Source organism: Bos taurus, chromosome 13 (genome assembly GCF_002263795.3).
Source record: "Bos taurus isolate L1 Dominette 01449 registration number 42190680 breed Hereford chromosome 13, ARS-UCD2.0, whole genome shotgun sequence".
NCBI classification, from domain to species: Eukaryota; Metazoa; Chordata; class Mammalia; order Artiodactyla; family Bovidae; genus Bos; species Bos taurus.
Genome location: NC_037340.1, coordinates 64259797 through 64274818, shown reverse-complemented (window position 1 = coordinate 64274818; position 15022 = coordinate 64259797).

The following is a 15022-nucleotide window of genomic DNA, read 5'->3' as shown; positions in this document are numbered from 1 at the left end:
CGAGGCAGAACAAGCTTGGTGTGTCTGAGGCCATCGCAATGCTAGGGCCGCTGGGGAGGGAACTTGGGGAGTTTTATGAGCTGAGGTGAGACAGGTAGGCAAGGGCTGGATCACTGGGAATCTCCGAGGACTTTATTCCAAGTGTGAAGGGACGGGGCAGGAGAGTAAGTGTTGACGTTTAAATTATGATCACTCTGGCAGCCATATGGAGAAGGGACTGGAAAGGGTGAGAGGTGCCACGGGCAGGCCAGTGAGGAGGCTGTGGCCGCCCAGGGACAGAGGAGGGGCCTGGGCGGGGAGAGGGACTGAAGACAGAGGACCAGGGATGGAGAGCATGGACCCAGACCAAGGCCAGAGCAGCCACCCGGGGAATAAAGGGAGCTGAGGCCGCATGGAGCAGTTGGGACTGGATCAGGAAGAGCTTCAGAAGCCAGTTTAGGATTCAGTGCTTTATCCTGCAGGAGCTGGGGAGTCATCAAAGGCATTTTTATTTTATATTTTTCATCAAAGAGCTCTGAGCAAGGGCACCTGACAGTGTGGCTAGATTTATGTGTTCACAAGATCCCCACGGCAGCTGGTGTGGAGAATTGGCTGCTGGGGCGAGACCAGGGCAGGAAGACTGACTTAGGAGGCGGCTGCCATAAGGGTCCAAATGCGAGGGGGTGAGGCCCAGAGAGGGGCCTCCACTCTGGCACCCTGGGGGTGGCCAGTGGGAGGGGGGCCTGCTCATCCAGGGCTTGTCCCTGCTCCTGGGGCCCTGGGCAGCTGCAGAGGGCCCGAGTGGGCCCTGGCTCTGATGCTTCAAGCAGAAAATAGGATGAGGGCAGCCAAAAGGCATCAGGGCTGTTTATCCGGTGGAGAGACGCCTCAGCATGGATTTATGGCCAAAAGGTTACTGGGGGGAGGGGCTGTGGGACCAGCTGTCCCCCATCTTCACAAAGGGCGGACAAAGGAGGGGACCATGGCCTCCATGGCAGCAAGAGGGAGAGAGGTTAGACACATGAGGAAGACATCTGGACAGGCATCAGAGGCTGGAGGGCCCCTTCAGTGACCATGCAAACCCTCTCTCTCATTGGACAGCTGGGGAAACGGAGGCAAAGAGGAAGAAGCAGGTCCTTGGCCAAGGTCACAGAGTGAATGAAAAGTGAATGAAAGCTGCGGCTAGACCCAGAAGCACAAGCTTTCCCTTTCATAGACCTCAGGGGTCTCCCAGAGTACTCCCCAAGCCCCTTCCTTCAGCAGCCGCTGAGGCATCTGGGGAATGTGACCCTCCCAGAGCCCCAGCCAGTCTCAGTGGTTCCGACACAGGGTGGGAGTCTTCTGTATCCCTCAAGGGTCTTGGTCTTTCTGTGTTACCTGTCTCTCTCTCAGCCCGCCAAGACTCAATTTCTCTGTCTTGGCCTCTGACTCAGTCTCTGTGGAGCTAAACTAGGCTGGACCAAGCTCCCACCCCCAGGGCCCCTCACTGGTAGAGTACCCCCGGAGACAATGCTCGGGCCCAGTGCCCAGGCGGGAACAGGTGGCAGCAGCTGTGGGTCTATCTATAGCTCCCTTGCCCTTCAATTGTTCCCGACTTCAAACAATGGTTGGGCCCTGGATTAGAGACATCCCCCCTACCGGCCCTGCTGAAATGGATCCTCGGGGCAGGAGACGAAGCTCACAGGTGCCTCTCTGATCTCTTGTGTCTACTTCTGTCTGGCCCTCCATGTACCTACCTATAGCTCTGAGCTCTCAGGCCTTGCTGCTCAGGGGCCGAGTGAGTAAAGGGCTGGCGGATAAGGGACAGGGTGTGTATGAACAGCAGAATGTAGACAGGCACGTGAGTGACACGTGACTTTCCCTCCTCCTAACCTTGGTTGACAGATACTCATGGGCATGGGGATGCCAGTTCCATGAGGGCAGGGACCTAGGCTTTCTTGCTCTTTGCTGCAGCCCAGCCTGAGCCTGGCCATGGCAGTGCATCTCTGGCTTTGGCCCTTAGGAAGAGCAACAGTGTGGTGTGTAGTGAATGGGACGTAAGCGTGAGCAGCAGTTTGGAGCAGTGATGAGGAATACCTTGTCTGATGTCAGACTGCCTGGGATTGAATCCTGGCTCTGATCAATTACCAGCAATGAAGTCTTGGAAGAATACTTGACCTCTTAACAATGGAGATTCAGACAAATTACCTACCACGTAGGATTCCGATGAGCACTTTACGGGTTAGAGCATCTGAAGTGTTTAGAACAGTGCCTGGCACGTAGTGGAGACTCACAGTGTGACATGTGGGTTTCCTCTCATAATATATTACTGTGCTTTACATTACTGTAATTTCAGGATATTTCATTAAGTGAGAAAAGTGAGGAGCAGAGAGGACTAGGTGGCTAGAGGCCAGGAAAGGGAGAGACTGGTATTTTCCCCTTGTGTATCCTTTTACACCTTTGAATTTTTTTTTATTGAAGTATAATTGCTTTGTGACATTGCCTTAGTTCCTGCAGTACAACAAAGTGAATCACTACATGTATCCATATATCCACTCTCTCCGACCTCCCTCCCACCTGCCTCCAACCCACCCCTCTAGGTCATCATAGAGCACCAAGCTGAGCTGCCTCCCATTAGATATCCGTTTTACACATGGTGGTTGTACCTTTGAATTCTGAATCATGTCTACCTGTTTCTTAGTGTTTGCTGAATGAATAAAGGTTGCCTCCAAAACATCAGTCCTTGAAAAAGCAAGCCCCTACTCTGCCCATGGGAAGGGCCTCGGGGAAGGCTGGACCTCAGAGTGTGGACTCAGTGCTCTCAGCCCTGGGTCTGAATCCCTGGGATGCCCCCTATCCTCCACCCAAAGGTGGGCAAGGTGTATCCATGAGGAATCATCCCAGAGCACGTGGTAAGCCAGAAGGAAGGCTTCCCAGTTTCTAGGACAAGCAGCAGGGGTGGAGGGGGCAGTGGAAAAAGGCTCCTGCTCTCTTCCCTGGCCCCGCCCCCCAACTCTTCAGCCCAGGCTATTCTTAGAACCCAGATAATGCCAGCAGTTGCTGTGGCTCATATCAGCTTCCAGAAACACCCGGCCCTGAGAGGCCCAGCACTGCCCCCCTCCCTGGCACGCTGGCCTCTCTACCAGGTAGGGGGGTCCTGCTCGCTCTGTCCACCGCGTCCTGCAGGCCACACACATTTTGGCCATGGCCGATAGGTAAGAGGACTGGCTGGTGGGCCCCTCCAGGACTTTCCTTGCCAGGCACCTGGGTGGAAGTAGGAAGGGCTGAAGGACTCTCTAGGGTGTGAGCTGACCCCTGGAGGTCACCATCCACCTGACCTATCCCCAGCCTCCAAACTATGCTCAGCATATGAATGAGAGGGGGTGGGGGCTCTGGACCTGGGTGAGCCTGGGGGAGGAGGAGAGAGGAAAGAGCAGCAAGAAGAAAGCCTGGGAGGGTCAGTGTATGGAGGAGGGGAGAAGGGGATAAAAAAGAGGAAACTTGGCAGAAGAGGGTCTGATAGATATGGCTCCAGAGTCAGACTGTTTAGGACTTCCCTGGTGGCCCAGGGATTAAGACTCCGCACTTCCAATGTAGGGGGTGTGGATTCAGTCCCTGGTCAGGGAACCAAGATTGCACATGCTGTGCAAAGTGGCCAAAAAAAAAAAAAAAATTCAGAGTCAGACTGTCCAGCACCACTAACTTGCTATATGAGCTTAAGCAGGTAACTTTTTTTTGTTGGAGCTTCAATTTCCGTCATAAAACTAGCATAATCTTATTCCACTGGATTGTTATGCAGAGGCAAGGAAATAAGGTATGTAAAGAGCTTGGTCTGTGTCTGACATATACACACCCTTTGTAAATGTTTGACAACAGTATCATTGGCCCCATCCAGCAGGCAATGATTCTTTTTCAGCTTTGCATCTGCATGGATGAGGCTGAGCACGTTTTAGGACCACCTCTTCAAATTGTTGCTCTACCATTCACAAGCTAAGTGACCCTGAGGTAGTAACTTAACCTCTCTGAGCCTCGGGGTCCTTCTCTGAAAAATGGATATACAAAGAGTACCTGCCTTAAAATGTTACTGAGGGAAATCAGTGGTCCCCAACCTTTTGGGCACCAGGGACTGGTTTCAAGGAAGACAATTTTTCCACGGACCTTGGAAGGTGGGGATGGTTTGGGGATGATTCTCATAAAGAGCGTGCAGCCTAAATCCCTTGGGTGTGCAGTTCACAGTTGAGTTCGCATTCCTATGAGAGTCTAATGCCGTCGCTGATCTGACAGGGCAGAGCTCAGGAGGCAATGTGAGCAATGGGGAGCGACTGTAAATAGAGATGAAGCTTTGCTTGCTCACCCACCACTCACCTCCTCCTGTGGGGCTCAGTTTCTAACAGGCCATGGTCCCACATCATGGGGTGCTGGGGGCTGGTGACCTCTGCTACAAATGAACCAGAATGCTTAGCCCATGGTAAGAGGTCAACAGTGTGAACACACCAGCCCTGCAGTGATGAGTATGTCGGGGTCGTCTAGTGGGGAGGCCTTGTTGGGTCTTCCATTCTTGGGATAGACTCTGAGATAGTGTCCAGGGCAATCAACATTCTAGAAGAGACATCCTTGTAGGCCTACCACGGAGGTCCCAGAATCTTGTAAGACCACAGACACCCCAAAATCCTGTGCCACAGCCTAGGCCCTCCCTGGGGTCTCAGGATCAGGACAGGCTGTCCCAGCCTACATCAACTTCCCATTTCATTGCATTCAACAAACAATCTCTGATGCCCCCCAGGTTGGGACTGGTTCTAGTCTTGCTCCTAAGGTCCAGGTATCTGTTTTTGGAGTGGAGAATGAGGGAAGAACTCTCAGAAGACCAGTTAGAGATGGATGGACGGTGGGATGAGGTTGTGGTTATGCCTTTGTGATCATGGTCCATCAGCTTGGGGTAAGGGGGTGAAGGGCAGACAGAGGCTCAACGAGTTAGGCTTGGAAGCCAACCCGAACGGTCTACCCTGGGAATCAAACAGTCTACCCTGGAAATCGTGAGGTGTGCAGGGTGACCTTGTGCTCTCTCATATATCAGGGTATACTGCCCACCTCTCTGCGAAGCTAGACTTTGCAAACTCAAGGGTAAGAGGTCTCCTTTATGACAGCCTGCAGAGATTTTTTTTAATAGGTTGAAAATGTTGTTATTAAAATGTCTCTATTTTCCTACCTAACACTTGGGGTCTTAAATTTCACTTTTCACTTGAAATTTTTGAGATAATTATATAGTCTCAAGCGTCAATAAGAAATAATACAGGGACTTCCCTGGTGGTCCAGTGGCTAAGGGTCTGTGTTTCTAATGCAGGGGGCCCAGGTTCCATCCCTGGTCAGGGAACTAGATCCCTCATACCGCAACTAAGAGTCGCATGTCGCAACTAAGTCCCAGCACAGCCAAATAAGTAAATATATATTTTTTAAAACAAAAAAATTTTTTTTTCAAAGAGTCAAAAAAGAAATAACAGAGAGAGATCCCCTGTATTGACACTGATACAATCCCCCAAGTTTATTCAGATTTTCCCTGTTTTACACCCTGTGTGTATGTATGTGCATGTACATATATGTATTAAATTCTGTGCAACTCTCTCATCTGTGCAGATTCAAGGATCTACCACCACAGTCAAGATATTCAACAGTTCCAACAACACAAAGGTGCTCCCTTTCATAATCATACCCTCCTCCCTTCCATCCTTAACCCCTGGCAACCTCCTGTGTCACCCATTTCTAAAACTGTCAATTCAGAAATGTTATGTAGGTGTCTTGCTGGGAGATGGTGTACAATCAAATGAAGATGTCTACAAAATGAAAAACCTTTTAAGTACTGATAAATATCACATTAAATGACAAAAAAAAAAAGAAATGTTATGTAAATTAAATCATACAATGGGTAATCTTTTGATATTGGCTTTTTTTATTCCGCATAATTCCCTGGAGCTTAACCCAAGCTGTTGTTTATATCAATGTACACGCATGCTCGCTTGCTTCAGTCATGTCTGACTCTGACTCTGTGCAACTCAATGGACTGTAGCCCGCCAGGCTCCTCTGTCCATGGGATTCTCCAGGCAAAAATCCTGGAGTGGGTTGCCTTCCATTCTAAGATAGATCTTTTATAAAAGTGAAGTAAAAATCTTTTATGGAGACATCCTTGGTTGTTCAGTGGCTAAGACTTCACACTCCCTATGCGGGGGGGCCCAGGTTCGAACCCTGATCTGGGAACTAGATCCCACATGCTGCGACTAAGAGTTTGCATGCCGCAACTAAAGATCCCCCGTGCTGCTACTAAGACCGGGTGCAGCCAAATAAACAAAAATAAATATTTTTAAAAGAGAAAGTCTTTTATGAAAGCTGAAGTAAATCCAACTTTCAAAAAGTGGGGGATACTTGTATTAGGATTCAGTCACTCCCGAGTATTTTAGACCCCCGTCCTTAGAGACAAACAGGAGGAGAGTATCTAAGGAGTCCCTGGACCTCATTTAAACTTGCAGACTGTAAACTTGTCTGCTGCCCTTGACCTAGAGACCCTGCCAACTCCTCAGCCTCACCTCAGGTAGCCCCACCCTCCCACTCACTCCTCTACATACCCACCAGCTTCTGAGAGCTTATAAACAACACCAATCTCCTTTCTGCCTCTTCAGGAACTTTCCCTCTGCCATTCCCTTACTCGGAATACTCCCACCCCAAACTAGGGCATGGCTGCCTCCTTCCTGTCCTTTAAGTCTCAGCTCAAATATCACCTCCTCAAAGAGGCCTCCCTTGATTACACTGGCTAAAGTAGGTCCCTTCTACAAATGTCATCTCTTCCCTCTTGGTATCACATATCTCAGTTTTTAAATTACGCTTACTGGTGCACATGTGCTAAGTCCCTGCAGTCGTGTCCAGTGCTTTGCGACCTCATGGACTGTAGCCCGCCAGGCCCCTCTGTCCATGGGATTCTGTAGGCAAGAATACTGGAGTGGGTTGCCATTTCCACCACCAGGGGATCTTACCTACCCAGGGATCGAACCCACATCTCTTACATCTCCTGTGTTGGCAGGTGGGTTGTTTACCACTAGCGCCACCTAGGAAGCCCACATTTACCTATACTGGTAGGTTGGCTTATTTACCACCTGTCTCTCCCACAAGAGTGGATCCCACTGTGCATCGCCAGCAGCCAGCACAGGACTTGGCACAGAAGAGGTGCCCATGAGGACCTGCCTAATGGGTCATGTTACTGCAGGAGGCGGGGAATCTGCCTCTTAGGAACTATCTTCCCAGGGGCCTCTCCTTCTGCTCCCCGCTGCCCTCTCCATGCCCAGCTGATACTGTGACTTAGGCTTCTCAACCACCCAAGCCTGGGCAAGTGTCTCCTTTCTTTGCTGTTCCAGGTTTAGCTGAGCCAGGCTAACAATACAGCACAATGTTGAGGAGTTCTGGAGTCAGACTGCGTGAGTGCAAATCCTCAGTTATCCTGTCCCTCTGGTCCTCTGTTCCTCATCTATAAAACAGGAGTAATAACAGTACCTGCTCCACAGGAGGGCTTCCCAGGTGGTGCCATGGTAAAGAATCCACCTGCTAAAGCAGGAGACGCAAGAAGACATGGGTTCCATCTGGGTGGAGGAAATGGCAACCCATTCCAGTATTCTTGCCTGGAAAATTCCATGGACAGAGGAGCCTGGTGGGCTACCGTCCACAGGGTTGAAAAAAAGTCAGAAATGACTGAGCACACAGCACACTGCACAGGAATTAAATGAGACATTACTTATAAAAAGGAAAAGGCGCAATGCCTCACATATAATGTAGTCAATACACAATCCTTACTATTATTTTTATTATCGTTATCATCATTCCCAAACTTAGTGAATAAACAAGGAAAATACATACCATCTATACAGAGACCATGAGAAGGTCCTCAAGAAAGGGTCATTCCTAAGATGGTGGGACTCCATTGTCATCCTATACAATTCCCTTCAGGCTTCTCTCCACCTCCCTTCCTTCTTGGTGAAAGTTTGGGGAGATGGAAGGGCAAGACAATACCCCCGCCCTGAGGCAACAGTCCCATCACTGGTTTCAAGGTGACCACTGCCTTCCCCCACATATACAGAGTTGTCAGTCTCACTCAACACTTCCTAGTTTCAGGGTCTCCCTACAAATAGCCAACAGTCTAGGCCCAGAGCCCTGCCACCCTCTAGCCACAGGCAAAGCCAAAGCTCATCTCCTCATCAAAGAGCTGAATTCATTCTACTTTCATGCCGTCCACTCAATCGTGCAAATATTTACTGAAAAATAAATATTTTTCTATTAATCTGGGAAATCCTAATAAGATACCATTTCACACCCACTTGGCGCTAGTGGTAAAGAACCCGCCTGCCAATGCCGGAGCCATAAGAGATGTGGGTTCAATCCCTGGGTTGGGAATGATCCCCTGGAGGAGGGCATGGCAACCCACTCCAGTATTCTTGCCTGGAGAATCCCATGGACAGAGAAACCTGGTGGGCTACAGTCCATAGGGTCTCAAAGAGTTGGACATGACTGAAGCAACTTAGTATGCACGCACGCACACAGCCTGACAAAATCAAAAACGCCTGACAAGAGTGAGTCTTGGTGAGGATGCTGTATAAGGGCAATTCTAATACATCATTGGCAGGAATACATATTTGTAAAACCACGTAGGAGAGTAACTTTGTATTATCTAGTAAAGCTGAATATGCCCATGACCGTCAACATATTGCTCAAGGAGGCACATGTTAGACTATTTTATCATTTGTGATAGCAAAATACTAGAGACAACTGGAAGGATCATTCATAGGACAAAAGGTAAATAAAATGTGGTATTTTTATGCAACGAAACCTGTAGAACAGTGAAAACTAATGAACTGATTACTCTTACCAACATGATGACTCTCCCAACATAAGACTGAATGAGAAAAATCAAGTTGCATAAGAACACGTATGTTATTTAAAGTCCAAAAAACAGGAAGAACAGACTCATTTATTTTTTACAAACACACACCGAGTAAAAGGACTAAAATGCATATGACCAACCTCATACCATATACAAAAATTAACTAAAAATGAATCAAATGATTGAAGAGCAAAAACTATAAATCTCACAGGAAAAGACATAGGTGTAAAGTCTCAGGTCTTCATGATTTTGTGATTAAACTTTTTAATAATTTTATTGATTGATTCTTGGTTGTGCTGGGTCTTCATTGCTATGTGGGCTTCTCTGGAGTTACAGAGAGCAGGTGCTACTCTCTAGCTGCAGAGCACAGGCTTCTTGCTGCAGTAGCTTCTCTTGCTTCAGAAAACTGGCTCTAGGTCTTCATGATTTGAGATTAAGCAATGGTTTCATAGACATGACACTCAACACAAGCAACCAAAGAAGAAATAGATGAATTAGAGTTCATCAAAATTTAAAACATTTGTGCTCCAAAGAACACCATCAAGAAGCCAGAAAGGAAACTGTCAGAATGGGAGAAGCTATTTACAAATCATATACCTGGTATAAGAGTGTATATATATATATATATATATATATATATATATATATATAAAAATAAGATATATTACATATATCATAAGAGTCTGGTATCCAGAATATATAAACAATTCTTAAAACAGCAATATTCTCTGCCCTTAAAATGGGTAGAAGGCTTTAACAGTAATTTCTCCAAGGAAGATATACAAATGGCCAATAAGCACATGAAAACATGCTCAATACCTTCTCCAGGGAATCTTTCTGACCCAGGGATTGAACCCACGTTACCCCCACAGCAGAGTCTTTACCATCTGAGCTACCAGGGAAGCCCCAAGAATACTGGTGTGGGTAGCCATTCCCTTCTCCAGAGAATCTTCTCAACCCAGGGATTGAACCTGGATCTCCCACATTGCAGGCAGATTCTTTACTGTCTGAGCCTCCAGGGAAACTTAGTTATTAGGGAAATATAAATTGAAATGACAATGAGATACTACTTCATACCCATTAGGATTGTCATCATCAGACTGACAAGTGGTGGTGAGGATATAAAAATTAAAACTCTCGTACATTGTTGGTGGGGATGTAAAATAGTGCAGCCACTTTAGAAACAGTGGCAGTTCCTCAAAAAGTAAAACAGTTACCATGTGACCGAGCGAATCCACTTACATACCCAAGAGAACTGAAAATATACACAAAAATTGGTTCATAGCAGCACTATTTATAATAGCAAAAAGCAGAAACAACCCAAATTTCCACCAACTGATGGATAATTCACCTGCCTGCCTGCTGTATTCACACAATGGAATACCATTCAGGCAAAAACGGAATGAAATATTGATTCGTACTACAACACGGATGAACCTTGAAAACATTATGATAAATGTAAGAAGCCATACACAAGGGGCCACGTACAGGATTTCACTTACATTCAGTGTCCAGAATATGCAAATGCATAGAGACAGAATGCAGGTTAGTGATTGCCAAGGGCTGAAGAGAGGGAAGAATGGGGGGAGTCACTGATAATGAGTATAGGGATCCTTTTAGGGGTGAAATTGTTCTGGAATTAGACAGTGATGATAGATGGAGTCTTGTGAATACACTAAAAGTCACTAAACTGTAAAACTTAAAAAGGTTGAATTTTATGGTATATGAATTAAATCTCAATAAAAAATGGCATAGAATAACAAACAACAAATTCTGGAGACTCTTAACTTTGCCGGGGGTGGGGTGGGGCAGTTTAAAGGGACACACAGGGGCCTTCAGCTACATTAGCAGTTTTTGGGTGGTGGGTATATGGTGGGTATTTATACTTTTCTCAATACTTTCATAATAAATAAAATTTAAAAGCATTTACTGAGTGTCAACAATACCAGATACCTGGCTGGTATTGTTTAGTCGCTAAGTCATGTCCGACTCTTTGTGACTCCATGGACTGTAGCCCGCCAGGCTCCTCTGTCGGTGGGATTCTCCAGGCAAGACTACTGGAGTGGGTTACCATTTCTGTGGATCTTTCCAACCCAGGGATTGGACCCACGTCTCCTGCATTGCAGGCTGATTCTTTAACGCTGAGCCACCTGGGAAGCTCCCCTGGGTGGTATAATAATGGGTAAAATCGGATCTCACCCTGCCCTACAGGAAGTCCCATAAGGATAAGTAGTAAGTGGAAAAAAGGGACTGTCAGAGAGTAAGTCATCACTTCTTCCTGGGCTTCTGCTTCCTCTGGGATGAAATGAGAGCTGGACTAGAAGCTTGTGAGTAGAAAGTCTCTGAGGATCCTAGGTGCTGAGGAGTGTGTCTCCCCTTTATCAGCCTACAGCTTTAAGAATTCATCACACACCATGAGCACACAGGCCCTGGCATCAGTCCTGATGCCATCAAGTATCCCAAGTGGTCCTAAGGCAAAGCCCAGCTGAGTCTGTTTCTTCTCAGCAAAATGGGAACAGTGACTTCTCCCTCCTAGGATTCCTGGGGTGTGTAAATGAGATAACACATATAAAGTGTCTGGGACGGGCCTGGCACACAGTAAATCCTCAACACATGAAGTCCTCCCTTTGATTCCCAAGGCATTTCCTGAGCAGCACTGCTGGGCCAGGCCTGTGCTAGGGGCTGGAAGACAGAGGAATTCTACTCTGAATGGCCAAGCAGTGGCCCCCAGCCAGGTAGAGAGACAGCCTCATAATTCCAGGCAAAGTGATGCCATTGCTAAAAAGAGACAGCGGCCACGTGCACAAATGCAGACCTTGGGACAACACAGATGTCCCAGTCAAGAGGCCCAGTCTAGGCTTGGCCAGAGGCCCTCAAGGGTGAACGGCAACATACAAATTCAAAAGACTGGCCTCCATTCACACAGCAGTGTAGCCATTCTTCTCTTTTTCAACCTTGTTCAGACTCAACTGTTCCCACAAACCCTAAGAACAGAGTTTGCAGTGGATTCAGAAGTCAGCTTTGTGAAGCCTGAGCTCATGGCACACCCCGAGGTGCACATGTAAGGGGCACAGTGGCGAAGAGGGTGAAGCTCCATGATCTTTGGCAAGTCAGGGCATCTCTTCAAGCCTCCAAGTCCCCAGCTGTAAAATGGACATGATAACAGTCCGCACCTCCAAGGGTTGTGGTGAAAGTGAGATAGCAACTGCAAAGCCATCACCCAAGTACCCAGCCCTTAACGAGCAGATCAAATAAAGATTAGCTATTATTAGAAAAAAAAAAAAAAAAGGGAAATGAGGGGATCCAGAGAGGTGAAAAGCCTTGCCCACAGTCACACTGGTAATTCGTGGAGTCAGGATTTGAACTCGTGTCAGAGACATCGAAGGACTTGGGGCATCATAAACTCTGTCTGCTCCAAAATCTTCAGCAGGTTCCCTGTTGTTCACTAAAGGGAATCTATCCCTGCCATTGGATGAGGAACCAGCAAAGGCATGAGGCCAGAAAGACCTTGGGCAAGTTCCCTAATTCTGGCTTCCTTGATCTGGGATACCTGAGTCAGCCCAGAGAGGTCTTTGAACTCCTCCCCACGGTCTGCAAAACGTTTACATCTAATGGAGATTCTCAAAGGAGTCTATGGCCTCAAAAGTAACAAACCACAGACTCAACCTCACTTTGTGTTTTTCTTATCCATCTAAAGGAGATACAGTACCCACCTGGAAAGGCTGGGAGGGGATCAAATGAGACAGCTTATGAGAAGCACCTGAAACATCCCATGATTTAACCTAATCTTGGTTTCCCTCCCTTATCTACTATTCCAGGTGCTGAGACTAAAGTGGTGAACAAGACAGATACTGCCCCTATTTTCATGGAGCTCACTTTTGAGTGGAGGGAAACCCAGAACATTAATAATTTCAGTTACTAGGAAGTGCTATGCAGAAAATACACAGGAAAATGTGATACAGGCTGATCAGATGGGGATGTCACTTGAGGAGGAAATATCTGAACAAAAAGGAGCCACTTATGCCAAGACTTATGGGGAAAAGCAGAGGTTGGATGGCATCACTGACTCAATGGACGTGAGTTTGAGTAAACTTCGGGAGCTGGTGATGGACAGGGAGGCCTGGCGTGCTGCAGTCCATGGGGTCGCAGAGAGTCAGACACGACTTAACGACTGAACGATAACAAGGGGAAAAATCACCTGGGCAGAGGGAGCAAGAAAGGCAAAAGCTCGCTGAAAAGATCCATGGCCAAGAGCCCCTCACTCCCAGTCTCACCACAAACTGGGATTTCTTGAACAAGTCACATAACTTCTGAGGCTCAGCTGCTACATCTAAAAAATGGGAATGAAGATACCTTATCTACCACAATGTGAGAGAAATCAACCAAAGAGGTGTTAAGGTCTGGGATACTCTCCAAATCTCACCAATAGGCACCCAATACATATCATTTGGCACTCAACTTGAAAGAGGAGAACCTGAACGGAGAATGCTGGGTCACGGTTTTTTATTTTTAATTTCACGCTGCACTAGAAATAGATTCCTTTGTTCCTTGTTAACACAGGATTTTTCCTGGCACCTGGGTTTTATTATAGTAACTGCTGCTTCAGTCTCTTAGGTACAAAAGCAGGCAAAACAGTGAAACCACTGTTCTGACAACCAGCAGACCACCTCTCCCTTCCTTCCCACCGACAAAACTGGAAAGCTGTGTGTCCTGTAGATAGAGCATGTACATACTTTGTTTAAGGAGTTGGAACCATCCTGTCCCCTGGATTGGGCCACTGATTTCTCATCAGTCATAGTTCTCTCTCCTAAATATCTCTTTCGTCTGTCCCCATCTCTCCATCTTCTCAGGCCTGCCTCATCATCTCATACTTTAACTCCCTCTGAGCTCTCTCTCTGGCCTTGGTCTCTGCACTTACAAACCATCAGCCATGCTGTTGCTGCTGCTGCTGCTGCTGCTAAGTTGCCTCAGTCGTGTCCGACTCTGTGCGACCCCATAGACGGCAGCCCACCAGGCTCCCCCATCCCTGGGATTCTCCAGGCAAGAATACTGGAGTGGGGTGCCATTGCCTTCTCCGCAGCCATGCTGTTACCAGTATCTTATACACCACATCTCTCTCTTGCTTTAATATCTTTAGATAACTCATTGCACAAATGCTAAACTTCTTAACCTAGCATCCAAGGCTTCCTCTCCAAGAATGAGTTCCTAAGAGGCTGCTCCAACCCCCCAGTGTCTACACCAGACTCCTCCTTGTCTCCAAAACAAAACTAGCCACATTCATTATTTGCATTTTTTGTTTCTGCTCCGGCTATTTGGTACACTGTCCCCATCCCTGCCTCTCACCTCCACCCCTACTTCCTTCACTGCTTACATATTCCTACCCATCCTTCAAGACCCTGGAAGGCTTCCCTACTTCCCCAGAAAAAAGAGTTTACCTATCTACCTTTAATAATCAGATGTAAAAAGAGGGGCTCTGTCTTTCTCATGGTTAATTCTCCAGAGCCTGCTGCTGCTGCTGCTAAGTTGCTTCAGTCGTTTCCGACTCTGTGCGACCCCAGAGACGGCAGCCCATCAGGCTCCACTATCCCTGGGATTCTCCAGGCAAGAACACTGGAGAGGGTTGCCATTTCCTTCTCCAATGCATGAAAGTGAAAGTGAAGTTGTTCAGTCATGTCCGACTCTTAGCGACCCCACGGACTGCAGCCTACCAGGCTCCTCGGTCCATGGGATTTTCCAGGCAAGAGTACTAGAGTGCGGTGCCATTGCCTTCTCCGTCTCCAGAGCCTAGATGGATAAATTCAGTTTAATTAAATTTCATATCAGGTGCTTCAGACTGAGACGAACCTATCACAACCCAGAAGGAACAGTTAAAGGAACTGGGGCGCTGCCAAGGGGTGAGGAAGGATAGGGATCAAAAATCTGCATTAAAAAAAAAAAACAAAACTGCAGAAGATTCTGGTGTAAGTGATATCGGACATTTTGTGAAGCACTGGATCACCCTCAAAGTTCCTAACTTTAAAACTACAGGAAAAATGAGAAACTACTTTGCTTCTGCCATTAAGGCTTTTCCTGAAGCTGCCCTATGGCTGGAGAAATCGGGTCTTGTTTTCTGGGACCCAGTTAAGTAGAAAACAGAAGCCTGGGTTCCAA